At 47.1% G+C, this 26,920-nt stretch overlaps 1 protein-coding gene across 1 annotated transcript in view; it reads left to right on the top strand.

Moving 5' to 3' along the window:
* Nucleotides 1-26,920, top strand: part of LOC138516297 (fibrinogen alpha chain-like) — a 57,796-nt gene that overhangs the window by 7,119 nt on the left and 23,757 nt on the right. The window lies entirely within an intron of this gene.

Genomic DNA, 26,920 nt, shown 5'->3' with positions numbered 1-26,920 from the left:
GCGCATGGACTTCTCCAATTAACCTGTTAATCCATCATCTTAATTGTGTGTGTTCATGATGCCACCGCATTCTAAATCACCAGCAGCATGCAATGTACACATTTAAATCCACACAAAAGAGAGTGCACTCTCACATTTTCAAAATGTTCACTTCTGAAGGCTAAAAGGCGAGTCTGCGAAGATTGTTCGTTTGCAATGCGCCTCCTGATAGTTACTTTTCGGGCTCTCCTGCACAACAGCTCAAATGAACATAAATTACCACCTTTTACATTTACCAGTCTATTAGATGAATCGTTGAAGCAGAAAATGTTCACACTATTGCACTGCATCTGACCTTACACTAACCTCGACTTAAATCTGAATTGCATGTTCATTCTCTGACTAAATAACATGATTGCATTTACCCTTACAGAACCCAATAAATCCTTAGGGCCCGATTCATGAAATTGCGTGGAAAATCGAGACTTTGAGCACCAAACCGTGCACCAAACCCCATTTGTCGATTCATGGAATCGACTGCGCAGGACTTTTTTGCACTCTGCAGGGACTTTGCGCAGGCTCTGTGAGCGGCCAAGTGCCTTACGCGAGATACTTCGCAGAGCGCAGCCTGTGCATAGACTGGAGTAGGGGGCGTAACACGCAAAATGGGGAAGAACAAGGGAAAATGTGAGCGTTACGAGGGATGGCACGCTGGCAGTCCATCGCACACCCACAAATGCGCATATCCAAGTGTATTCATGGATCGGTCTGCACAACCTCTCGACAAGTAAATGGCCACGCAAAACACTCGACCTTTCCGCCACCTCAAAGGCAGGCGTACAGAAACTTGCGCAGAGGAATCACTGCGCAGAGGTAAGATCAGATGTTGGATTTAGGCGTGCATGCACACTGTCAGGGTTCCAATCAGACTTGGGATGCACATATGGAGTGTAGCGGGATGCAGGCATGGTTTACAGGGATTTGCACGCATGTGTACAGGGATAAGATGATTTTTACGATACGCGCTATGCATGTTGAGGGGGTGCTGGCATGGTTGTGGGGGTTCGCAGGCAGATTTTCCAGGGTGTGCTCAAGGGTCTGTTTCCATGGCTGAAAAGGCTCTGCGTGTGGGCATTCCAGTCACGACTTGTGCATGGGGTTACTTTGCATGAAGAATTCCATTAATGCACGTAGCGTGCAGATTTTCTTCTGTGCGACGGACCACACACAGTCGTTCTCAGAGCGCAGGATTTGCAGGATCTCTGTGTCTTTTCCATGAATCGGCCCTAAATGTATTTCCTTTGCCAGAACTCTGGGGGCTTTAATACAGAAACGTTGCACTGGCGCAAGTGCAAATCACGCTAGGGAAAACATTTCTCTAATGTAAACACCATATTCTTTCACTGCATTTTTGCACCAGGGCCAGGTTTGCCCTAGTTCTAATTCTTTGCCCTGTTTTTTTTTTTACTGAAAAAATGTTTGCCCTAGTGCTAATTGCTCTTGCACTGGTGAATATTATCTGTAATCCAGGTGGTCTACAAAGATAACCTAGCAATGGAGGTCTCATCATTTTCCACAGACTTCTGCGTATTATTTCACTTATCCTTTTCCTGCATGGAATGCCTTTGCCCTCACTTCTTACTGCACAAGGGAACAAGGGATGTGTGCTCTTTTTTCAGATCAAGTCTATCTTCCCGATAGTTGTTTTGCTGCTTTGTGATTGATATTTTGTTTTGCTTTACCTATTGCAATCAATTTTGGGAATACCATGACTCCTGCTTTGGCCGTCTTCTGCAACAACTCCTTCACCACTGGAGTCTTCGCTTCCCTCCTGAAGCACTCCCTTGTGCATCCCTTCTTAAGAAACCCTCCGCTGACCCCTCCTGCCCTGCTAACTACCGCCCAATCTCCATCACTCCCTTCCTGGGCCGACTCCTGGAAAAGCTAGCCATCTCCCAGCTTAATCTTCACACTGAATCTGTTGGTTGTCTACATGACCACCAGTCTGGCTTCAGAGCTGCCAGAAGCACGGAAACTGCTCTCCTGACCATCCGTGAAGACCTGCTCTCCAACCTTGATTCCAACACCCCCTGTGTCCTCATCCTACTTGATCTCTCCTCTGTCTTTGACACGGTCAACCATGCCATCCTGCTCAACCTGGTTTATCACTGATCAGGCCCTGGCTTGGCTGACTTCCTTCCTCTCTGATCAACCGTCCCAGGTCACCCTTGGGTCCTTCCTCTCCTCTATCTCTATCTCTACATGTGGTGTTCCCCAACCTCTCTACCTGGCTGTTCAACCAATACCTGGCACTTCTTGCCCATCGCATTGCCACTCTCTGCCCTAACTTTCAGTGCTATGCGGACAGCATTCAGCTCATTTTCAGGCTACCTGCCGCCTCTTCTTCTCCTTCTCGCATCTCTGACTGTCTGTCCGCTATCCAGGAGTGGTGTGCCACCAATGATCTCTGGCTTAATGCCAGTAAGACTGAGATTCTCCTAATCGGCACACCTGCTCCCTCCTTTCCTGTCGCTCTCGAAGTCATCTTCGACTCCTCTCTCTCCTTCCATCCTCACATCTCTGACGTCTCTAAGAAGTCACACTACCAGCTGCACCTCCTCAGAGGTATTCTTCCTTTTCTCTCCTTCCCCCAGAAGCTCATGGTTCTCTCTAGGCTGGACTACTGCAACAGCCTCTTTCTAAATCTGCCTGCTTCTACTCTTCGCCCTCTGCAACTCATCCAGAACAGGACTGCAGGACTTGTCCTTGACCTCAAGCCCAGGGATCGTATCTCTCCAGGGCTGAAATCTCTGCACTGGCTCCCAGTGGCTGCGAGGATTAAGTTCAAAACTCTCTGCATTGTCCACAAGGCCTTTTGTGGCCTCAATACCTTCAACTCTCTCTTCCTAAATACCTCCCTCTAGCTCTGGTTCTCTCTAGGCTGGACTACTGCAACAGCCTCTTTCTAAATTGCTTGCTTCTATTCTCCTCCCTCTGCAACTCATCCAGAACAGGACTGCATGACTTGTCCTTGGCCTTAAGCCCAAGGATCGTATCTCTCCAGGACTGAAATCTCCGCACTGGCTCTCAGTGGCTGCAAGGATTAAGTTCAAAACCCTCTGCATTCTCTACAAGGCCTTCTGGGGCCTCAATACATTCAACTCTCTCTTCCTAAATACCTCCCTTCTCGAGCTCTTCGCTCGTCTGCCTCCAGCTCCCTCATGGTCAGTCGCTTCTCCAAGCAACGAGTTGGTGGTAGATCTCTTTCTTCGGCTGGGGCTTCCTCTGGAACAGCCTCCCTGCCTCCCTGAAACTTGAGGAGAATCATCTCCGATTCCGGAAGCACCTCAATACCTTCCTCTTTGCTTCTACTTTCTCTCCTCCTCTCCCCTGCTGAACTCCTGACAGAAACTGCACTGGTCACCTGGCTACCCTCTGATCTTGGGCCCAGGTCCCCTCCCCCACCAGCAGCACAGCCTCCGGGCAACCCCTGCACTTGGGGGCTGTTTCTGTATCCCTACAGTCCCCACCAGCTCTTAACACTTGATGTCTGCACTTACTCCTGCACTTGCCACTAGCTGGCCGCACTTTTACCTATTGTTTTATTTATTTTATTTATTCTTGACTGTTGATCCTATGTATTGCACTGCCCACTCTACCTTTCCCCCACACTTACCCTTTCCCTCCTCCCCTGCACTTGCACGATTCCAATGTTACCTGGCCTAGTAAGATCGCTGTCTTTGTCTTCCCTCTGTCCACCCCCTTGCCTCGTCGCGCTTTGAAACACTTGTGTATAGGCGCGTTATAAATGCCATATCATATCATATCACATGCCATTTCATTAGTCAATTGCAATGAATACCTTCTGTTGCCACCCCTTTTTCATGCATGTATTTTATTTAGTACTTCTTATGACTGATTAGCGGTGATGGAAATCGGGAAAAAATACTCTGGCACCGACTGAGGGTTGAGGTTAGAGCTGGATATGGTTTTGACAAGGAGTCGAGTAATGGCATCTCCCATTTTGCCCGTGGCTTCAGAGGGCCGATTCTGAGGCCAGAAAGAAATCGGTGTAGTAATACGTGAGACTTCCCGCCCTTTTCTCATGCCACCATTCGGAGGTCGGAGCAAGGAGTGGCGGGGGCACATTATGTTTTCCCTGCCAGAAAACTAGCAGAGCATGACTACCCAGAGTTTCTGGTACACAATTTAACAGCAAGAAGGAAAATACTCCTATTTTATAAGAAAGTTAATTCAAATAAAAGATTTCAGATCTGTTAGGAAAAGGTTTATTCAAACACATATGAAATTGATCGAAGGATAGGGGCGACTGGAGGAATGCACCTAATGGAGGGAGAACCCTTGCTAACCGGTCCTTGCACTAGTTCACAAATCGTTACCGACACTAGAAAGGGTGTGATACGTTTGCAAGTGGTAAATGCAGTGTAAAATGAGTGATAACTGAGAAGAATACCCTTTCATGGGTGCTCTGAAAGCTTTTGCCACCAAGGCAATTGCTATGCCTTTATGCTAGGATGGCGCATCACTTCCAAATGTGGTGGGGTTGGCTCCACTGGAATTCCACTGTTCTGGCCTAAATCCAGAATTATGTGCAAATATGAAGTGTCACAGTGCCACATATTGGAACATTTCTTATTTTGCACTCACCTCAGAATCAGGTACCTGAGTATCCTCCCACCTTCACCATGCTGCAGGCGAGGAGGAGGCCGGCACTGACTCAAAAGGCAGGGAAGAGATTCCGATGGTCTGTTCCACTGGACGCGGGCTGCCCCAATCCTTGAAGGCATACTGGCTATTCCAAGTTGACGACATGTGGCAAACCATCCTTACTCTTTTTTCACAGGTCTCCTCTGCCTGCCTCTCTCCATGCCTCTGCTAGCAGCATGCAATGGCACACAGCCACCCTCTCCCTGCCTGTGATGAATCAACTTCTGGGGCACCAGTGGTCCAAGGATTAATATCGGTTTCTAAACCGTCAATCAGCCCCACACCTCTAGTACACCAGAAGGGATCCGAACAGATTGGAAATACAAGTAAATTATAAACCTCATTGTCCAATTTTGGTAACGTGGATGGAACAGCAGGCTTATCTACCCAAGGATCGTGGATGATTGGTTATTTGCAACACAACAGACAGTTGTAGCACACTACAAAATACAACCCACCCCGTAAAGGAACCCAGAAGACAGTTTCACGAAGGAAAGAGTTGCACTCTGGATACTGACAAGAGGGTAGTCGGTAAAGCAATCAGTCTTAACTGGTTAAGGTTATTTGGTTTCAGCACCAAGTGAGTAAGGGGTCGTAAATGTCACTAGGTGCCTTCAGAGAAGGACCAGGGGGACAGAACCACAATGTACCTGGTACTTGAGATGATCTTGATGCTCGACAGCGTCAAGTCGGTTCCAGGATGCTTTGAAGCTCCTGCGACAGAGTTCAAGACGGGAGACAGCTGTGGGTGTCAGGTGGCAAGCAGTTCGGCATGCAAGGCTGTACGGACGGCTGCATGCTGGCCTGCCCGGTGACACAGGGTCAAGAATCGCTGTCTCTGTGGTGGTTAGCAGATCTGGAACACCGGTCAAAAATGTCCTTAAAAGATGGATGCTGGTTGATGCTTGTCGTGGCACTCCTTGCTTCTTCACAGGGCTTGTGTCATCCTTTAAGGCGGATGGCCCAAAGCTGAGGAGAGTGTTTGCAGGCAATGGCCTTGTCCTCTGTTCAGAGACTCTCTGGCACTTCCCACCTAGGAAGCTTGCTGGCAGAACCTAGCACTGCACTCTGTGTGCTGGCTGGTTACAAGTTCTGGAGCTGCTGGATGGGTCCTAGAGGTCCAGTAGCTCCCTCTGTTCCCTGCGAGATATTTAGGGGAGGGATCTTGCGTCTCTCTTGGAAATCCTGGCCTTCCTTCACTAGCTGAAGCTGTAAGGCAGACTGTACCTTCAGCCAGGGTCCAAATGAGTCCTTCTTCTTACTCCTTTTGAAGTCGTTAGATGATCTGCCAAAAGAGGGGCTCAACACTCTTTTAAAGCCAAATGGGCCCCAGTGATTAGTGCAGCCTAAGCCTACCTTAATGAACCAATCCTGGGTCCCCACCAATAATCTTATGTTATGCGTGAGGCCATAACCTGAGTGCTTTGCAACAGGAAAGGCAAGGGGTGACAACATGTACTACTAGTTCCCACCCATATTCCTGTCTGTTGTGGATCAAAGTGACTCTCTGGGTAATTGAGCTCTGTGTGACTCCTGATCAAAGCACAGGTCGCCCTTGAAGTTTGTGGCAAGAACAGACTTTCTGTCTCCATCAAATCACATACTTCTTCGCTCTGAAAGGGGGTTATCTGCAGGGGTTGCCTACTGTAAACAGTTGTCCCAGGCATGACATTCATTGCCCTTCATACAGAGGGGTGGGAGCTAGCTTGAAGTTGACACATTGCATATCAAAAAGGTGTTGGAGTTTCTTGACCGTTGTTAGTGCAGTGATCAGGCTTGTTGCAGGCCTGCTTCAAATAACTCTCATCAGTATGCGCTTCCACCACACAGAACGTAACAATAGGCAGGGCAGATCCATGGAGCCTTTGATATTTTAATTAGGCTGGCCAGGGCCGGAAGGAGGTGTGGTGCCTTCTCCCTTCTTTAGATGCTTTGATGTACCCGTGGCTGTCTTTTTTAACTGAACATGACAGGAGGATTGCACCAGAAGGCTGTGTCCCCCAGAATACACTTGACTATGTGTTTGTTGTGTGGTGAGCATTGGGAAATGTGTGCTGATTAGCCCCACACATTTCCTGGGGGTTTATCTACCAAAATTCCATTTCTTTAAAAAAAAGAAAAAAAACAGCCCAGGTGAGTGCACACACCCTGTGCGGATGGTCAAATTCCTCACACTGCCCCTCCTGTGCCTCTGCTACCAGCATGCAACGGCACACAAATCTCACCTTTCATCCCTTCCATGTCTCTACTAGCAGCATGCAACGGCACACAGGTGTACCCTATTGCCCCTTCCATGCCTCTGCTAGCAGCATGCAACGGTACACAAGTTTCCTCTATCTCCCTTTCCACGCCTCTGCTAGCACCATGAAACGGCTAGCAGCTGTCCTCTGCTAGCCTCTCTCCATGTCTCTGCTAGCAGCATGCAATGGCACACAGCTCACCTCTGCCACACCTCCCATGGCTCTGCTAGCAACATGGCACGGCACAAAGTTGTCCGCTGCTTCCTCGCCCATGCCTTTGCTTCATCTCCTATGACACTGCTAGCAGCATGCAATGGCACACAAGTGTCCTCTTTCCGTCCCTCCAACACCTCTGCTAGCAGCATGAAACGGCACACAGCTGTCCTCTGCTTCCCCTCCCAGGCCTCTACTAGGAGCATCTTATATTATTATCTTATTGGCATTTATAAAGTGCAACGTTCACCTGGGGGCATCTTGGCGCTATAACAGCAGGCACAGTTAGACACGCAGTGAGGGATATTATTTAAACAAAAAAGTCTTCAAGAGGTGACAGAAAGAAAGACGGAGGAAGCACGCCCACCCACCCGGGTGAGCCGAACATGAGGCACTTGAATGGTAAGTGACTCCCGAGACTGTAAGGGCGATTAGGTCAGTGGTCGAAGTGCAAGAAGAGAAGTAGTGGAACTATGTTCCCTACTGGCCTGCACCGCTCCCCACAAAACCCAACTCCATTCGAGCTCCCATGCACATACAAACCCCAAAACACATGAACCTGCTTTTTAAAGCAACGTCCAGTGCACTGCAATGAAAGTGCAAGTTTCAACTGTTTCCTACACTTTTATTTTAAAACCAAACCATTTGGAAAGGTTTCTTTTTAAAATAAAAGTATAGGAACGGTAAAGCTTAATTAGAAGAAGCAGAGGAGCACCGCTCCCGACCGCTCCCGCCCACTTCGACCACTGGATTAGGTACATAAGGGCAAGATTTGAGCTGCAAGTATTCTGCTCCCATGCCATAAAAAGTCTGGGGGAACTATACACATAGATTTAAATTGGACTCTTTGAATGACAGGAAGACAATGCAGCTGTCTCAAGGCTGGGGAGATATGCACGGAAAAGGGAGTCTGTGTTACTAGTCTGGCTGCTGCATTTTTCAGCATCTGGATGCGGCGCACCAAATAAAGTGGCTGGGCTAGGTAGAGGGAATTACAATAATCGATTTCACTAAGCATCAGAGAAGCTACTGCTGGCGCATGTAGCAGCGGTGGAATAAAGACAAGCACCTTGCACAAGACCCTAAGTTTATAGTGCCCAGATTGGCAGAAAGATTTGAGTTTTGCCTCAAAAGAAAGAGAGGACGACAACTAGACATCTAAATCCCTCACCATCGACACCAGTGCAGGAAAGGATACACGAGAGGGTGGACAGAAAGAGGGGGTCCATAAGGAAAGAGTAGACGGGGGCCCACCACCAGGTCTTCTGTCTTGTCCACAATCAAATCTAAGCAGTTGTCGCTCATCCAACAACCCACAGACTCAAGGCATGCCTGCAGCTGAGACGATGGACCGGGCTGAGAAAGATCCAGCCGAATAATTATCTGGGTGTTGTCAGCATTCCAGTAGCACCAGAGGCCATGCGAGTAGATGAGCTTCACCAGTGGTTGAATGTAAATATTGAATACAGTGGGTGACAATGCAGACTCCTGGGGGACCCCACAAGATAAAGGAAGAGAAGAAGAACGTAAAGGGGGAAGCAAAAGAGATTGAAGCTGACCTGATTAAAAAGACTTAAAACAGAGCAGCACTTACCCCAGACCCGACCAGGCGATCGAGCAAGAAGGAGTGGTCAGTGGTGTCAATATCAGCTCCCCCACTCCACCTTCATCTCACCTTCATCTCACAAACAGCAAGACTATCTACAATAGATACCGGCATGCTCTCTGTGCCACGGCCGGGGCAGAAACCAGATTGAAAAGGGTCAAAGAAGTGAGAGGATTCAAGAAATAGACTAAGAAGTGGAGAAATTATTGACTCTAACAGTTTCATAAGAAAAGGCAGTAGGGAGACAGGGCAGAAATTAGCTAGGACCTCTGTCAAGTGAGGACTTCTTTAAGAGAGGGATCATCAATGGTGCTTAAGGTCAGGAGGAATGACACCTAATTGTAAAGAGTTGTTAATTGCCTGGGCAACCCACAAAGCAATAGATGGCATACTATATTTACAGATGGCCAGTGGGATGGAATCAAGCAGGGATGCAGATTTTTATTTAGCAGTAGCCAGCAGTATACCCTCTGGAGAGACGGAAGGAAAGATGACCAGGAGCTAGCCGGGACAGCTGTTGAAGTAACAAAGTCATATCTGCCCAGCCTGATCAGTCAGGGGAGAGGATAGTGAACGAATAACCTTGAATAATTCTCTGGGCTAATTAAGAGCTGCTATTGTTTTCTGCATTTATAGCCTAATGATATGATATGATATGATATGGAATTTATAACGCACCTATACAGAAGTGTTTCAAGGCGCGATGAGGCAAGGAAGGGGGAACAAAGGGAAGACAGAGACAACGATCTTACTAGGCCAGGTAACATTGACATTGCGCAAGTCAAGGGGAGGTGAGTGGGGAAATATGCGAAGGGGAAGTGCAGTACATGGGATCAAACAATAAAGAAGTGCGGCCCGCTGGTGGCAAGTGCAAGAGAAACAGGTAGAGGGACTGTAGGGTTAAAGATACAGACCCAAGTGCAAGGGTTGTCAGGGGGCAGTGCAGGTGTGCAACTGGCGGGGAGGAGATGGTCGTTTGTAGTGTGACGTCAGTGAGGTGGGTCAAGCGGTCCAGCAACAACACTGAGCCAGACAGACCAGAGGCTCCGGTGAGCACAGGAAGCAGAGGTGGCGGTCGGGAGCTGCAACCAAATCTGAGTCCCCATGAAGAACCAGTGATGTGGATGCTCCAGAAAAGAGATAATGGGGCCCATGATAGACCCAGTAGGGGTTTGGGTGGAATTGAGGCGTGCATCAGGAGTAATCTCTCTCACCCAGTTGTCCTATCAAAGCTACTGGTGGGAAATAAATTGAAGAGTGCAACAGAAGTAATCTCCCTCGTCCCACTATATTCTAGATATACTAGATATACTAGAGTGACTCAGCGCAATAGCATACAATCTGATAGTACAACCTCCTCCACTTCCGCTCTGCTTGCCTCCGTTTTAGCCTTAGTGATTTTAATTTCTTATCATACCAGGGTTCTGACTGGCGACCTCGCTGTTTACATAGATTAAGAGGTGCGAGGCAACCTCGCTGTTTACATAGATTAAGAGGTGCGAGGCAATCCGCGGTAGAAGAGAATACTCAAGAGAGTGAGGATAGCGCCACGGACTGCAAAGCCATGCAGCCGGTGGCAATCTCCTCCACCTCCTCAGCTACAGTGACTGAGCGCCAGATCTGTTTTCAAGTCTTTGGCTTAGGATAGGCTACAATGTCTGCCTCAGCCTCAATAGCAAAAGGAATCAGAAAATGATTTGACCATTCCAACTCCAGTGCTGGATAAACAGTAATCAGCCTCGGAGATTAACATAGTAAATCTATTGATGGGTTGGATCAGCAACCTGTTGCTGGAGGCCAAAATCCATCAGATACGAACTGGACAATAGCTCGATCATTTTCCCTATTAACTTTTAGATTGAAATCAGCAACTATAAACAGTCCAGTATATTTAAGCTGAAGCTCAGCAGTGAGTTCAAGAAAAGTGTCACAAAATGTTGAGTCACAGCGAGGAGGCCTATATACCATTAAAACATAAACAGAAGCATAAGCCTTAACAGAAAGACGAACCAACAAAGTTTCCATTTTGAGTGTATGATCAAACGGTATTGAGCTGGCAGACAAAGTAGATTTGCTTACCAGACCAATACCACCACCAGGATGGGCGGAGACCGATCCATGCAGATAACATTGTAATCTGCTGGAAGGGCCTGCACTACCATAGAGCCAGAATGATCACCTAATCAAGTCTCCGTGATACACGTTACATCTGTAGATGGTGTTAGGAAAGATTTCGTAATTGTAGGTAATTTTCCTTCCATGTGGCAACCCCTAAACTTTTTGCTGTTGTTTTTCACCTTGTTCTCGACTTTGCCAGAGAAGTGCAGCCTTCTGCCGCACTCATCTGGGCTTTCGCTCCTTTCTTACGGGGAAACTGACATGCCCTTAAGACAGTCAGTACCGGGGAACGCTGTTTCCCGTAGTTTCTTTTATCATGTTGCGGCTTTCGTGCAACATGACACAAGAGGGCACTGTAAGCTAAGTTACAGCTCTCTTGGGTCTCTAGCCTTCTACAGGCCCTAGATACTCGTTTAGGATTGTATCTGATCGGTGCAAGTGATTCAGGGACGGGAATGGTGGCAGCGATCGTTTCTTGTGTTTTGAGCTCCTTTTGACGTTCTAAGCACGTTTCTCGCGCTTAACCCAAAATGGTGGCCTGGCTCCCAAAATGGCCAGACCACGAGGCTCCTTTGTCCTGTCCGCTGACCGTCTTGCTCCCTTCACCTTCCCCAGGTCGAGCCAACCCGGGGCCTTCCTTATTTGGGCATGTACTTTCCCGCGAAACACGGATGCTTTCGCGGGCTTCTACATGTCTTGTGTGTGCCTCCAGGATGTGGGCTGGGATGTCTGGTCCCAATACACATCCTGGGTGCCAGAGAGTCTAGGGTGGTGTGAATGCCTGGGACCACCGTGGTCCGTGATTGGTCCACGAATGGTGTGAGTGTTGATGAGCGGATCTCCCATTGGGTCCCCTCCGTTTTGGCGCGAAGGGAACCGTGGATAAGAGGGGGCTGGAAACACCACCACCATGTCGATCTCCTGAGTTCTCACGAACGAAGGAATACAGGAGCCAAGTATCCTGCAACCAAGAGGCTGGACCGAGGAATCGCTGGTGACCCGCTGAAGGACTTCTCCTCTGCACTGCTGTCGCCTTGTGAAACCCTTTTCACCTTCGATCGAACCAGAAGGCCTGTACTGGTACTTCGACCCTTGGAATAGCGGGAACAGCTACTCTCGGCATCTTCACCATCTCCTGCCAGTAAGCCTTCGGAAGCGTCTCTGGGCCATCCAGCTGACTGACCAGCTTACACGGGAGTCTTGCTCTGTAACCACCGCCAGGTTGTGTAGTATTTCGAGTCCTTGTCACTCTCACACGCTTCGTACACTTGGCGTTCCCAGGTCGGAAGTGAGTAGTGTACATTTGGCTCAGATACACACGGCCGCTCCGTTGCCCTGCTGTGGTAACAAACTGTGCGGGTTTCTTCGATTGGGACGTCTTTTTACTCAACACGACGACGATGCGTTTCCTGCTCTTCTGAACCTGCCAGCTACTGAAACGGACGCAGAGAAGCCTGGGTCTGCTTGCATCGGGGACCGGTGAGTAGCATAGCTAGGATCTGGTCGCCCTCCTGCAGGAGCCCATTGCTTTTCCCCGCTGTGTCAAACAGCACCCTTTTCCGTACTCGCGCTCTGCTTCTGCCCACTGTGGAGGCTGCGCTTGAGTCGCGGAACTTGTTCTTCTTCTTTTGTGCACTAAACTGAACTGCCTGATTTCCCTCGAAGAGCTTCTCCTTTTGTCCGTTGGCACCAGCACGTGGAGGTACTTTTGAGCACAAGGCTCCACTCTTCGCAGGGCTCGGACTTCCATCTAGTTAGGTGCTTCTGAAGGCGAACTGGGTCTAAGCATTATTTCGCACTGCCTGTCTTCCTTCCCTTTTAGGTGGACTACCCATTTCGTGCATCTAGCGCTTGAGACTTGTTGTATTTGTATATATATTGTGTTGATATGGTATGTGTTGGTTTACTATCGTTATATTGTGATTTTCTCGCTACGGTCATTGTTTTAAAGGCCTTGAAATGAATGTGTATATATTTTTAATATAACAACTGTTTGGAGTAGTTTGTAAGTGATCTTGCTTTGTGTGCTCATTGCGGGCTTTCAGTCACCCTCACCCCTCTTGAGACCTAGTCTTGACCGCCGCGATCGCTACCTTGATTGGTCTGGCTCGTCCAGAGGTTACCCTGTTCCAAGTAATTAGGTTGGCCTTCTGAACTTCTGCGCCACCAGGACAGAGTTCAGAAATCCGTCTTAACAGATGGTTCCGAAAGAAGATCATAATATGCTAACGAATGCACCTCTAGATAGCGGGCATTAAGCCATAGACATGATCATTTACCTGATTGAGCAGTACTCTTGTCGAAGCCAGACATTAAAAAGAAGCCTGTTGAGTTGGAATTCCGGAATGTTGGCCAAGGTGACAGCAGCTTGAACCTGCAGCTCCTGGTCCCCTCCCTAAAGCTATTTCAAATTGATAATGAATTCAAAAAAGAAGATTCAAGAACCAGAAAATCCTAATTCCAAGAAACAGAAACAATTGCTGGAGATGGAAGAAAATCCAAGCAGTCAGGATATCTATAAACTTCTGAAGCAAGTGTCCCTGGATATGGTGGAGGTGAAAACTACCTTGGCAGAATTGAATTCTAAGGTGTGCCATCTGGATGGCAGAGTAGAGGAGTTAGAAAGGAAATCACATTCAATGACCTCAGAGATGGCAGGAAGTTATAGGGCCTACAACATTTTGAAAAAGGACCTCCATGATGAGAAGGACCGGAGATTGGAAATGGACTTCAAACTGCGGGAGAGAAATATCAGACTGGTTGGAGTGGAGGAAGACCCTGGAACTGAGAACTTGATTTCAGCAGTTACTAGGATTTTTAATGACTGCTTTGGTTTGATGTCTATTAAGGAGGAGGATATTGACCATATTTATAGGATTGGTAAGCAGCCGGGCCCTAGACCCAGGCACATCATGGTGGTCTTTGTTCTGGCAAGAAAGAAGGAAGGTTTGCTGCATGCCGCTAGGTCTAAGGGATCTACCTTCTACAAGGGGAAACCTATTTTTGTGTTCCCGGACTACCCTAAAGAAGTCATTGCTGCTAGGAAGAGCTTTAAGGGTGTTAAAGACTTAGCAAAGTCCCTGAAGGTGAAGTCCTTATTGAATAGACATAATTCCATGACTTTGATGATGCCAGAGGGGGAGAGAATTACTTCTGATCCAAAGGAAGCTCTTTCTTGGCTGGAGTCATTACGGGATAAGACTAGTACAATTGCTGATTGAAGTAGCATTGTATTATTGGCCTTCCCCCATCCTTTTTTTTTTTTGTTCAGTTATGTTTCCCCCCCCCCTTTTTTTTTTTTACATTGGATTTCATATGTGAAAATGGCGCCGGGTCCTAGATTCAGTTACAAGTTTAAAATTTGCCTACGATCGTTACTGGAACGCGGCTCTTTCGATTGATTCCTCTCTGGAGACGGCACTTCTGAAGGAAAGGACCTTCAATTTTCAATACGTGATGTACGGCGTTACGTTACATCACGCGCCGCATCACGTGTCATTATTACGGATGGCGGATTGTAGTAGGGGGCGCTGCATTGGGGAGGAGGAGGAACATGCAGTTCGGATTTCGGAAGTGCTCCCTCCTTCCGTGGCGGTTGTGATGCGGCTCAGCGCATATAGATCGGGGATTTGGGACCAGCTGATTTCGCCGCTTGGAGGTACGTTCTGAAGCTTCTAAAGACAGGCGTGCTGCAGGGCTGGAAGTTTTGCGGACCTGGAGCGATTGGTTGTGTGATGGCCTTACGGGCTTTTGATGGGAGTTCGTCTGACACTATACGCTGATTGGATTATGGCTCCCAGACACGTGCACCTTGTTGATAGCAATGTCTGCATCCGGAACCTCGATGTGCATACTGTGTTGTAATTTCGACATCTTGGGGTCAACTTTGCACAGCTGCTGGGGGCTTCATGTGCAGCTGCCTTACTGGATTGATCCCGGAGTCGCCATGGAGTAGTCGTCTTCACTACTCCTCTGCTCGCTTTTGAGTATGAGTGGGGGGGTAGAGATGTGCACGTGACGGAGGCACTGTAAGGGGTTTGGTCTCACGAGATAATGGTAGAATTGAAGGAGACAGTACGAAATGTACTTTTGATCTATGTTTACTCTCGTGATGGTTATGCATAACGTGCATATGATGTTACAGCAGGACATGGACAGGGGTGGAGATTTTACTGCCATTTGTTTTACTCTATTGCTGTTTTCATGTAATTATTTATTTATTTTATTTTGGGGGAGGCCTCTCTCTAGTGATCTACTGATGGTTGCTGGAGTGGTCTGATGGGTGTTGGGTATACTCATTTTGTTCTAGATATTTTTGCTGTTGCACTCCGTTTTACCTCACTAGTTACATCAAAGTTAGGGACGCTTTTGAAGTAATTCGGGTTGTATTACACTGACACGTTATTTGAAGTCTGCATTGGCTCTTTTTAATTTCGGTATTTTCTGGTTTGGGATGTTTCTAAATGATTGGGAGGGGTACTGGGGGTGGCTTGGGGTTTGTTGGTTCTTGTTGACGTTGGATTCATACTTCCGTAGGTGGGGGTGGGGAAGGGTTTTTGAGTTTTACAAGTACAGAATTTTTGATTTGTTTTTTGTTGTCTTTTTCTTGCTCTTAGAATGACATCTGAGAGGGGTGACCGATTGTCTGGCTCCTCATGGAATATAAATGGTCTAAATAATCCACTCAAGAGGCAGACGATTTTAAATTGTTTGAAAGATATGCACAGTGATGTTTATTTTCTTCAAGAGACCCACTTATTGCTGGAGGAAGTTAATGTATTGCGCAAAGGGTGGATTGGGGAACTTTTTACCTCATGCTATTCGTCCAGGAGTAGAGGAGTTGCTATTCTGATTCGGAAGGGCTTGCCAATTAAGGTTTTAAACTCTTGTTCTGATAAGGAGGGCCGGGTGGTTGCACTTTTGGTGGAAGTTCAGGGTGTTCAAACAATTCTTTGCAATGTTTACGCTCCGTCGGTGGATGATGGTTTATTCTTTGGAAAAGTGGCTCAAATTTTACAGGATTTTGCTTGCCGGAATATTATTCTGGGGGGTGATTTTAATTTGGTTATTGATAATATCAAGGACCGTAGTGGATCTAATGTTGTATGCAGGCGGGATCCGACATTCTGTTCTTTCAAGTCACTTGTTTCTGAGTTTGCCTTGGAAGACTGTTGGAGATTGCTTCATGCTGATTTGAGAGAATACACGTTTTATTCTAACTCTCATGGCTCACATTCTCGTATAGATATGTTTCTCACGGCTGGTTCAGCAACCTTGAATCTGGCAAGTTGTGAGATTGGCTGTATTGCCGTCACTGACCATGCACCTGTGTTTATGAGTATGGGTTTGCAGTTCGATACTTCCAGATCTTTTTGTTGGAGAATGAACACCTCAATTCTTCAGGATGAAAAGATAGTGGAAAAAATCAAGTCTGAGGCTGATCATTTTGTTGTAGAAAATAGGACAGGTGGAATCGCTGTTGGGACAGTCTGGGAGGCATTTAAATGTACAATGCGGGGATTGATTCTGGGTTTGTCCAGTAGCAATAGGAAATGTAAAGAGAGGGAAAGTTTGGATTTGGAACAAAATATTAAGCAGCTTTCAATGGATTTGATCAATGACTCAATGAATCTGGAGAAAAGGAGAAACCTTAGGGAACTGCAGAGGAAGCTGAATGAGACCTGGAAAGCTAGATCTGAAAAGGATTTGTTTAGATTGAAATGTTCTTATTTTGATTATGGTGAAAAGTGTGATCGCTGGCTTGCCTATAGATTAAGACAACAGCAATCAGAACGATCTATCACTTCTATCAATAGAGAGAATGGTCAGGTGACTTGTGATCCGAAATTGATTAATGAGACTTTTAAGGAATATTATATGAAACTCTACCAACGTGAGTTGGGTGTCAATGGATTGAATGGTTCCTTTTTTGATGGATTGGAGATACCTAGAGTGAATGATTTGGAGAATGCAATGCTGAGTGAGGCTTTGACTGTGGATGACTTGAAAACTGCGATTGGGAAGTTGAATTTAGGCAAATCTCCGGGCCCGGATGGTCTGCCTGCTGAATTTTATAAAATCTTGCCTGATTCAGTGGTAGAACTTATGCGGGATATGTTTGTGGAATCCAGGGTGGGAGGTTTACTTCCTGCTTCTACTAGTCAGGCCATTATATCAGTTTTTCTTAAGAAGGGTAAAGATGGTTGTTTGACTTCAAGTTACCGTCCGATCAGTTTGATTAATACTGATAATAAGATCCTTGCAAAACTGTTGGCCCTTCGCTTGCAGAATCTTCTTGTGAAGTTGGTGCACACTGATCAGTCAGGCTTTGTTCATGGCCGAAGGACATCTAGCAATATTAGGAACTTATTGTTGTTGATGACACATGCACAGGATATGGATGATGATGTTGCGGTGCTTTCCTTGGATGCGGAGAAAGCGTTTGATCGTGTTGATTGGGACTATCTTTTTTCAGTATTGCGTGCCATGAATTTGGGAGAGGAATTTATTTCTTGGATCGCCTTGCTTTATGCTAGCCCGACTGCCGCTGTCAGAACTAATGGGCAATTGTCAGATACTTTTGTGCTACGGAGGGGTACGAGACAGGGATGTCCTTTATCCCCCCTGATATTTGTTTTGGCCATGGAACCATTGGCGATTGCCTTACGGAGTGAAGCGGGGATACAGGGTCTGAGTTTTCATGGTGCTAACCAAAAGTTGTGGTTTTATGCGGATGACCTACTTTTGTTGTTACGGAATTTAACGGTGTCCCTTCCGGCCTTGCTAGATGTTTTGGATAGATTTCATGCAGTGTCTGGATTTAAGGTTAACTGGTCTAAATCTGAGGTGTTGCCAATTTCAGGATATTGTGACAAGAATTTGATTACTGGGATAGGATTTCAATGGTGTGAAAGGAAACTAAAGTACCTGGGTATATGGCTAACCCCACTGGTGGATGAGATGGTTGTGGTAAACATGAATGAGGTTTGTACTGATTTAAAAATGAACATCTTGAGGTGGTCTTTGCTTCATTTGTCTCTATGGGGCAAGGTGAACGCTATCAAAATGAATGCAGCCCCAAAGATTAATTATGTTCTGGGTATGCTTCCGATGAAAATTGGTCAACACTACTGGAAAAAAATTGATGGTTTGTTACAGTCATTCCTATGGGATAATAAGCCGCCTAGGCTTAAATTGTGGAAACTTCAGTTGCCAGTAGAAAAAGGTGGTCTGGGAGTGCCGAACTTCAGGGCATATCATTTAGCCTTTTCAAGTCATTTTATTGTGCCTTTTTTGGTGGATTTGCCTGATCAATGGGTAATTGCAGAGGCTAGTATGTTGGGTCCACTCCCTCCAAGGGCAATTCTCACAGCGACCAACAAGTCATGTAATAAATCACCTTTGACGGTTTTTCTGAGGGAGACGTGGAGACAGGTGCATGAATTGTTAGGCTTGGTTGCTTCAAGGACCATTCACTCATCCATCTGGTTGAATCCATTGATTACTATCGGGGGCAGGTCTTTATTTTGGCCGGATTGGTTTCTAGGCGGTGTGATCTGGATTGATGATGTTCTGGTGGATGGAGGGTGGATTGGAGAATGTGAGTTTCGAGCAAAGTTTCACATTGATAATTTCAGAACTGAAGACTTCAGGAAATTGAAAAGATGTATCGGTGATGTGGCGGAGGTAGGAAGTTCGATGGTGAATCTCTATCTTATGGAAAGGGAGTCAGGTGGTTGTTCCATTGCTAGCAGTATATATAATTGTATTGTGTCGGCTTATAAGGAAAATTCTGATTTGAGAGATGAATGGGGAAGGAGGTTGGGGTGTGAGATTTCGTCTGAGATGTGGCTGGATATCTGTGCGAATGTTAAACTCTGTGCAATTGATTTGGTGGAACGGTCGAGACAGATAAAGATCCTCAATAGAGTGTTTTGGAGTCCGGAGCGAATGTATAAGAGGGGGCTGTCGGACTCGGATGAATGCTGGTGTTGTGGGAAAGGACAGGGAAGTCTAGAACATCTGTTGTGGGATTGTGTGCGTGTACAGGGATTCTGGCACGAGGTTTGTGGTGCCTGTCTGTGTGTTTTGGATTTGGATGTTGAATTGGATTTTATGACAATGATTTTGGGAGGTGGAGAATTGCTGGATGATCTCTCTATGTCACGGAAAAAGTTTTTGCTACGTGGAGCTTGTCTGGGCAAAAAGTTGGTCCTCAGGGGCTGGAAGTCACGGAATGCACCTTCTCTTGATGATTGGGTTGAGGGGATGTCTGCCCTTGCATCCATGGAAAGGGTGGTTTACAAGCGGCAAGGGAAGTTGAGGTTGTACGGGAAGGTGTGGGATGACTTTCTGAGTATTTACTGATTCATTGCAAGTTATGTATATATAATATTCTGTTATTCTGTGTATTCTTGCTGAGTTTTGTTTTTTTTTGTTCTGATTGTTTGATTGATTATTTATGTAAACTTTATAAATAAATAATAATAAAAAAAAAAAAGAAGCCTGTTGGCCAGGTATCAATAGGGGCTTGCTGTAGCAACAAGTCGCGTGAAAATTTCACAAGGGTAACAACACTTCAAGGACTTTGCAAGGGAAGCAACCACAGCCCGTCCGCAGCATGGACGAGCACAGGCGGGCTTGACTTTGGCACAACTTCTGCACACAAGGTTCATTCCCGCTGTGCTCGTCCGTTGTGCTTCTGGGTCACTGCTGCATTTATACACATGATACCACAGTAGCTGGAGGGCCACCTAAACAATGATAAATTGCATCAACTGAGTACGGAAACATACCTAACCATTTTATTTATATAGATAATAAAATAAAAAAACATGAGAATTACTCTGATTAAAACTGAGGCGTACTGTCAGCCACTGAATTTGCGCAGCGAGTAATAAATGGAAATAAAGTCAAATGAACTGAGGTTAATGGGCAAAGTAATATAAACACTACAGTCTATTGCTGCTCTTCGCCCAACGTGATCCGGGGCCCGCATGCAAAACAGCCCGTGAAATCAGCTGTTCGCTTGGCCTGCACAGATTCTTCGGCCTGCTTCTAAGATGGCCGCCGCCTCCTGAGCGTCGTCCGTTGCTAGGACACGCCCGTAATACTATCAGCACAGCACCCGCCGGCGAGGCGGAAGCCGGCCCTCACTGGATAAGGCCCGTGGGGAAAGGGCCCTGTTCTGCGCCTGTTATGTGCTTGAATGCGCACCATCTCTATTGTCGGCGCCAGTTTAAGGTATGATCCAACCTTGCAGCTCATTCCTGCTATATCTGTTGGCCCCACATATATACTCTTTCATGCCCGCACGTCAGTGATCTGGCCCCACGATATGGACTCCATCTAATCTATAGCAATCACGGGCGGACACTAACGATGAGCTGCATACTCCTCCACCTGCCCAAACATCCGGGCAGCATCGCAATCCTAAACTTTAAGGATCCCAAGTGAAAACTTCTTATAACTATATAACACCCACCTGCACGAGCAGATAGTCCACACAGTCACCCCTTAACCTATTATGGGTTATACGTGCAACTGTTTCACACAACTGCCACATGCAACCGCCCAAGACTTGATTATATGCACTACTACGCCACACTTCCAATCTGCTTGCTAGCACACCTAAGGTAATTGATATTAGCCTACCTGTGCAATTGATATTAGTCTACCTGTGCAATTGATATTAGCCTACCTGTGCAATTGATATTAGCCTACCTGTGCAATTGATACTGGCCTACCTGTGCAATTGATATTAGCCTACCTGTGCATTTGATATTAGCCTACCTGTGCAATTGATACTGGCCTACCTGTGCAATTGATATTAGCTTCCTGTGCAATTGATACTGGCCTACCTGTGCTTTTGATATCAGTCTACCTGTGCAATTGATATCAGCCTACCTGTGCAATTGATACTGGCCTACCTGTGCATTTGATATTAGCCTACCTGTGCATTTGATATTAGCCGACCTGTGCAATTGATATTAGCCGACCTGTGCAATTGATATTGGCCTACCTGTGCAATTGATACTGGCCTACCTGTGCATTTGATATCAGCCTGCTTGTGCAACTTTTTTGCCTACCTAACCCACTAGTGCAATTGTTGTACAATCAACACTAAACCGGCTACTAGCCTACTAAGTGAATCTCACCTGACCCTAAACACCATTTGAGATCCCACGGCATAGCCCTGAACATGCTCGACAACCTGAGAACCCTACCTCTAGTATTCACACTTAGCCTCCTAGTCACTATGGCTCTAGCCACCCTCCTAACGCGCCCTCCTCTGGATAGAAATATGAGACTTAGATCTAGACTATCCCGGCTCTATGATCCTAAAAATACCAACAACCGCACAGTGTTAACCACTCCTAATAACCGGATTGCGTCCAATATAGTAGAAAAAAACCTTGCTAGCCCCAATAAACCTGAAACCAAACCTCTCCCACACCCCACATATAAAGGCACACTATCCCTATCGGGACCACTTATCAACGCTAGATCCCTAGTAGCTCATGCCTCTGAAATTGCAGACACATTACACAATGAGAATCTAGACCTACTAGCTGTAACTGAAACTTGGCTCCATGATGCAGCAGGTCCTGTCCTCATGATAGCAATACCCGAGGCCTACCAGATTCTCAGAGTGGATAGGCCTAACTCTCGCGGTGGCGGCCTAGCCATTATCGCTAAAACTAGCCTCTCCATTAGACTTGCCACTCCAACCACATGCCCCTCATGCGAAGTTCTCACGGCTAAACTTCCCCTATCTAACAATCGCACTTTAACAATCCACCTGATATACAGACCTCCTGACCCACTAGGAACCTTTGAGGAGGACCTTACAGATATCATAGCTAGCAACACTAAAAACCACTAACAATCCTTGCTACTGGGGGATTTTAACCTCGACTTCAATGAGGCTGGAAACAAACACACCCAAGCTATAGCTGCACTTCTCAAAGATCATGGACTCTCACAAAAAGTCCTATCCCCCACCCACATCAAAGGTAGAACTTTGGATTGGGTAGCTGACTCGAACTGTAACATTATTATTACAGATAATATACCACAACTATGGTCCGACCATCACCTCATTACCTTCTTAGCCACACTCGACCTCCTTAGTCCTGAAACCTTTGAGATGGCACCCTCACTCCCCACACAAAGCAAAAAGGACATTACAGTAGAAGAACTACTCCCGCACCTCCTCCCCTCTCTGAATAACACTAACAATAATGCTGACCCCAAATCTCTAGTGGACATCTTCATTACTGCCATGTCCCAAAACTTGGACTCTACCCCCCCACTAAAAATGCGCTAAGCCAGACAAAAAGCCCACCTCAACGCATAGTTCACACCTCAACTTAAAGAGTTAAGATTACAGAAAAGAAAATTGCAAACGATCTGGCGCCACTCCCCGACCACTGTCAATAAGGCTAAATTAACAGAACTCTCCAAACACTACAAAAAAGAAATAACCAACACAAAAAAATATATATTCAATGATAGAATTGCAAAAGCCAGCTCCAATACTAAGTAACTGTTCACCATCCTCTGCGAAATGGAAGCCCCAACTCCACCGGCAGACACTGTCCCGAAGGACAAACCATGGTGCACTGCAATTCAAAAAGCCCTCCTAAACAAAATCATCACACTCCAACAGAAAATAGCAATCAAAAAAGCTTCTCTGCCCCCCTCTGAGCAACAACCAGCCCCTGACACAGGTGGTAACACAACTACACCATTTACCTTTAAAGAAATCTCTATTCTTGACACGGAACAAATAATTCTCTCTCTAAAAGCATCTAACTGCAAGGGAGACAGTTGCCCAGCACAAATTATAAAGGATGCGGCTAGAGACCTTGCCCCATTTATCTCCAAGCTCATAAACACTTCCTTCAGAACTAATACAGTACCCAATAAACTCAAAGAATCCTGGGTCCTCCCCCTGCTTAAAAAACAAACACTAGACCCTACCATCCTCACCAACTATAGGCCAATTACCACTGTCCCCTTTCTACTTAAAATCATTGATAGAGTAGCCTATATTCAAATTCAGGAATACCTAGAAGCTAATCACTTACTAGGATCACGACAGTCTGGCTTCCGCCCACTCCACGGTACGGAAACTGCCTTGCTAGACCTTAAGACTCAAATTGACGAGTTGAAGGACAAGTGACAAACAGCTATGCTACTTCTCCTGGACCTCTCTGCAGCGTTCGAGCTAGTGGATCATGCAGTCTTATGTAACCATTTTAGGTCGGCGGCGCACTTCTCAGGGGAAGCCATAGCCTGGGTCCAATCTTTCCTGGCCAACAGGACAATGAGAGTCTTTTCCCCACTAACAGCTGCTGACCCAACTCAAATCTCCTGTGGAGTACCCCAGGGATCCTGTGTCTCACCCACTATGTATAATATCTTCACTAAGCCGTTGTTCGACAAATTGGACAGACTGGGTATCACCTACACTAATTATGCAGATGACACCCAGATCCTCATTCCCCTTTCGGGCAACTTTTTGGAGGACACAGCCTTAGTGAACAGAGTATACCTCCTCCTTCAGGCATGGATGGCATCTCACGGCCTCTGCCTGAACAAGGATAAAACTGAGATACTAATCCTAGGCTCTGAAACCAACATAAAAAAACTTAGCCCTAACTATACCGCCTTCAATATTGACAACAATCTCATCAAGGTGATGCCAGTGGTCAAAACACTAGGCTTCTATCTTGATGCCACTCTCTCGCTTAAGAAACAAGTCAACTCACTCGCATCCTCCACAGCTTACACCTGTAAGCTTATCCGAGCTTGCAGACCATTCCTTTCTACCTCGAGTTGCATCAACCTCTCCAATGCCCTTGTAATGTCGAAATTAGACTACTGTAACGCTCTCTACTCAGGTGCCAACAAAAATATCATCGACAAAATACAAAGAATTCAAAATAATGCCCTAAGAGCAGCCCTGAATATCCCCATGAGAGAACACATCTCCAATGCTAGGAGAGCGGCTCACTGGCTAAAAATAGCTGACAGGATACTTCTAAAAACAGCCTCCCTTACCTCCAAATGCTTAAACAACTTGGCCCCACCCTACCTTGCTGAAAGGATAAATAGAAGATCGTCCACACGTCCAACGAGAACAGCCAATGCCCATACCCTGGAAACGCCTAGATTCAAACGTGTCACAGCGGGACGATCTAGCTTCCCAGTTATTGCAGCACAAACCTGGAATGCACTACCGCACAACCTCAGAAAGGAACAACCATATCCTAAATTTAGACTCAATATCATTAAATGGCTACGAATGAATGACTGTTAGCTTACCCTCTCGGTACCTTGCACTCCTGTCTCTGCTGCATGTTCTCTTAACTTGCTTCCTTCTGTATGCCACTGTAGCTACCCTGCCAGCCTATTTTCAAACTTTTTTTGTATATTATATGCTTCTATGTACTCATTTCTAACCAAGTTTAAGCTGTCTTGACCTCTACTGTGCCCGGCTACCTAATGGGTTTGGCGCGCATTACCAAACAAATAAATAAACAAACAAACAAGCTATCAGTATGCCAGAAAACAGAAAACAACAAACCCGACTTGTTGCCTATCCGTACCTGATGTCCTCTGTACAGTGGAGCAGCTCTTCACTAAGAGCTGTGACTGCTGGGTCCCTCCCACTGCATGAGCACTGAAAAGAGACTCCCGGTCACTGGATGGGTGTGAAAAAGAAAAGAAATCTGCCAACTTCCAGGCCCGAGACCCTGGACAGCGGGGGCGTGGGGAGCAAGGCAGGCACCTTCCTGCTGGTAAAAACCAGCTACAAGGAAAGCAGAACGAAATTAAAATAAATAATAAAATAATCACGAGTGTTACTCTTATTTAACTGAAGGTGTCCAGTCAGCCGCCGTACTGCAATGGCATGCAGTGATCCTCTCCCTGCCCCTCCTGTGCCTCTGCTAGCAGCATGAAATGGCGTACAGTTATTCTCTGCCTGCCTTTCTCCATGCCTCTTCTAGCAGTATGAAATGTTACACAGGTGTCCTCTTCCTGCCTCTCCAACGCCTCTGCTAGCAGCATGCAATGGCACACAGCTCACCTCTGCCAAACCTCCCATGCCTCTGCTAGCAGCATGCAATGGCACAGGCTTGTCTTCTTCCTGCACCTCCCATGACTATGCTAGCAGCATGCAATGGCACACAGGTTTCCTCTTCCTGTCTCTCCCAGGCCTCTGCTAGCAGCATGCAATGGCACACAGCTCACCTCTGCCACACCTCCCATGCCTCTGCTAGCAGCATGCAATGGCACAGGCGTGTCTTCTTCCTGCACCTCCCATGACTATGCTAGCAGCATGCAACAGGACACAGCTGTCCTCTGTCTGCCTCTCCTATGCCTATGCTCGCAGCATGCAATGGCACACGGGTGTCATCTTCTGCCCCTCCCATACCCTTCCCTCCCATGCCCTTACAAGCAGCATGCAATGGCACACAGCCCCCCTCTTGCTGCTCCTCCTGTGCCTCTGTTAGCAGTATGCAGCGGCACGCAGCTCGCCTTTGCCTGCTTCTCTCCCTGCCTTTGCTAGCACCATGCAATGTTATACAGGTGTCCTCTTCCTGCTTCTCCTACGCCACTGCTAGCAGCATGCAATGGACACTGCTAGCAGCATGCAATGGCACGCAGCTCGCCTCTGCCACCCCTCCCATGCCTCTGCTGGCAGCATGCAATGGCACACAGGTGTCTTCTCCCAGACCATCCGATGCCTCTGCTAGCAGCATGAAACGGCACACGTGTGTCCTCTGCTTCTTCTCCCGTGTCCTCTGATTCATCTCCCACGCCTCTGCTAGTAGCATGCAATGGCACACAGCTCATCTCTGCCATCACGCCCATGCCTCTGCTAGCAACCTGCAATTGCACACATGTGCCCTCTTCCTGCCTATCCCATGCATTTGCCAGCAGCATGCAATGGCACATCGTTGTCTTCTGGTTGCTTCTTTCATTCCTCTACAAAAAGCATGCAATTGCATAGAGTCCTCCTCTCCTTACCACTCCCATGCCTTAGTAAGCAGCATGCAACGGCACATAGGTGTGCACTGCCTGCCCCTCCCATGACTGCTAGCAGCATGCAACAGCACACAGCTCCCCTCTGCCACCTCTCCCATGCATTTGCCAGCAACATGCAATGGCACACAGGTGTCTTCTGCTTGCTTCTCTCATGCCTCCACTAGAAGCATGCAATGGCACACATCCCTCCCATCACTGTCCATCCCAAGCATCTGCCAGCAGCATGCAATGGCACACAGCAGTCCTCTGCTTCCTCTCCCATGTCCTCTGCTTCCTCTCCCATGCCTCTCTTAGCAACCTGCAATTGCACAGGTGCCCTCTTCCGGCCTCTCCCATGCCTCTGCTAGCAGCATGCAATGGCACTCAGGTGTCCTCTTCTGGCCTCTCCCATGCCTCCTCTGGCAGCAAGCAACGGCACAAAGCTCACCTCTGCCACCTCTTCCATGCATTTGCTAGCAGCATGCAATGGCACACAGTTGTCTTCTGCTTGCTTCTCTCATTCCTCTACTAGAAGCGTGCAATTGCATGCGGCCCTCCTCTCCCTGCCCCTCCCCTGCCTCTGCTAACATCATGCAATGGCACACAGGCTTCCTCTACCTGCCTCTCACATTACTCTTTTAGCAGAATGCAACAGCACACAGCTCGCTTCTGCCACCTCTCCCATACATTTGCCAGCAGCATGCAATGGCACACAGGTGTCTTCTGCTTGCTCCTTTCTCAGGCCTCTGCTAGCAGCATGCAATGGCGCCCAGCTCGCCCCTCCTATGCCTCTGATAACAGCATGCAATGGCACACAGGTGTCCTCTTGCTGCCTCTCCCATTGTGACGAATCAACTTCCGGGGCACCAGTGGTCCAGAGATGAATATCGGTTTCTAAATCATCAATTAACCCCACACGTCTAGTAAACCAGAAGGGATCCGAACAGATTGGAATACAAGTGAATTACTAATTTTGGTAATGTGGACTGAACAGCAG

Source organism: Ambystoma mexicanum, chromosome 6q, assembly GCF_040938575.1.
Source record: "Ambystoma mexicanum isolate Mex_15411 chromosome 6q, UKY_AmexF1_1, whole genome shotgun sequence".
Classification (NCBI taxonomy): Eukaryota; Metazoa; Chordata; class Amphibia; order Caudata; family Ambystomatidae; genus Ambystoma; species Ambystoma mexicanum.
This window is presented reverse-complemented; position numbering and strand designations above follow the sequence as displayed.